Here is a 2,348-nt window from a genome sequence, read left to right on the forward strand (position 1 = left end):
CTAACTTGTAGGATCCTCGTCCTAGTGTCTTCCTGACCTTATAAGGTCCTTACTAGTTTGGGGATAGCTTTCCTCTCTCCCCTACTCCTGATGCCTCAATCTTCCTTAGAACCAAATTTACATGTTGAAAGAACCTTTCTTTAACCCGTATATTATAATAGAGGGAGGCTCTTCGTTGATGCTCTGTATTGCGGGCGTTGGCCCCATCCCTGACCTCATCAATAAGATTTAGAGCGAGCCTCATGCCAACTTCGTTGGTCTCTGGCTCGTAAGCTTCGATCCTAGGGGATCATTGAGTGATTTCAAGGGGCACCACTGCCTCGGCTCCGTAAGCCAGCATGAATGGGGTAGCTTCAGTTGTCACTTTGTAGGTGGTACGATCTGCCCATAGTATAGGCATGTTAGGTCACACACACTGTAGAGGGGGGTGAATACAGTGTATAGCATAATCAAATCGAATTCTAATAACACAAGTAACAGAAAACAGACTTTATTCAAAGCAATAAATTCTGTTACAGTATGGAACTGTCCTCTCTCAGTGATGAACAAATATCACGAGAGCTGCTAGGGTTACAATGAATAATCTTCTCGATAATGATAACACTTATAGTATAAACCCTATGTCTGTGTTTATATACTACACAATTACAAGATAATCGCTAATTGATATGGAATATAATTCTGCTTCCTAAAATATATCAATCAGATATCTTTTCTTTCAAGTATTCTATTCTTCATAGAATTCCTTCTTCATGCATATCTCTTCTTACGTTTGTCTTGATCTTCTTTTCCTTTCAATCAGCCGCCTTGCTTATCTGAACGTTTCCTTTAAGTCCTGATATTATCTTCTGATAAATATCTCCTGAACCTTAAGTACTGATGACTTAAGTTCTGACTTCTGTATAAGTGCTAATTTCCGTTAAGTACTGATTTGTCCTGTTTAAGTAAGATCTGAAAACTAAACATAAATCATATTAGACATGACATTATCAAATATATCTAACAATCTCCCCCAACTTGTAAATTAGCATAATATACAAGTTAACAGATATTTGATGATGTCAAAAACATTAAGTACAAATGTATGAGAATTTGACTAGATAACTACAACTTACAGTCCTTAAAGCTTTACCAACTTTAACTTCTGATAACAACTTCAGTCTGTATTCATATCAGAATTTGAGCAGTTGTAGATCTTCACTTGGCTTCACTTTCTGATCTCTCTGATGTCAGGAGTTGTTCTGAGATAGTTCTTTAACAAACATCTTTTAACATATCTGAGTTCATCAATTATCCTCCTTTTAGCATCTTTAAGCTCTGCAGAATCTTCACCAGTTTGAAAGATTGCAGCCCTGAGATCATTAATTTTAGCTTTCCTTATGTCCTGATCCAGTCTGATCAAATACGCCTTGTCAGACTCAAGATTGAATTCCACAGCCTTGTAACCCAGAAAGGTAGTTATAATCTTAGCAAAGTTAGGCTTCATCTCAACAAAATCACCCTTGTGATCTCTGTACTTTGGAAGATATGTGCTGTCAGATTTACAGAATAAAGCCTTTTCTGTCTCTGAATTTGACTCTTCAAATAGTTTGCAGCACTTTCTGTTATTTTGTCATTCACTTGAAGTAAGAATAATACATGTTCCAATTCTTCAAAATACTTCAGTGGAATGGCATTTTCCCTTATGTGATAAACCCTACCATCTGTCATGAAGTACAACAAGATGTGTTCTCTCAAGTAGGTATGGTAAACCATCTGTATAGATTCTAGTTGATTCAATTCTTCAGGAGTTGCTCCAATACCTGGTTCACTTAAGGAAGTTGGATCATTGGTTGTGTACTATATTCTTCTTTCATCAGCACTACCCAATCCAGATTTATCTCTTTCTTCCTTTCCAATAACAACTCTTGCTTCAAAACCACTTACAGCAGTCTTCAAAGGTTGAGTCTGTTTGGCTTTGGTCAATCCTGGTAGGAGTAACTTTGAAGGTTTAACATGAGCAATGTCAGAGGTTTCCTTTGATTTATCTTCTGATATCAAGTTAACTTGAGCTATGTCAGAGGTTACTTACTTCTTTGAGATATCAGAACTAACTATATCTTGACTCTGAACAACTTGAGCCATGTCAGAGGTTGTCTTAGAAATTTTTCTTGAAGTCAGAGCAAGATCAGCATCTTCAACAGTAAATTCTTCATCCACAGGAGGCACATAAACCTTGATAGGTTCACCAACTTTCTCTTTGCCCTTAGACCTTGGATCTATCTGCAATTGTGATTTAGCCTTGGTTGCTTCAGGATTTGTTCTTTCTTTTGTCACAATGCCTTTGGCCTTTGGAAGTTTCTTTTTAC

This window comes from Apium graveolens, unplaced genomic scaffold, assembly GCF_009905375.1.
Source record: "Apium graveolens cultivar Ventura unplaced genomic scaffold, ASM990537v1 ctg3170, whole genome shotgun sequence".
Classification (NCBI taxonomy): domain Eukaryota; kingdom Viridiplantae; phylum Streptophyta; class Magnoliopsida; order Apiales; family Apiaceae; genus Apium; species Apium graveolens.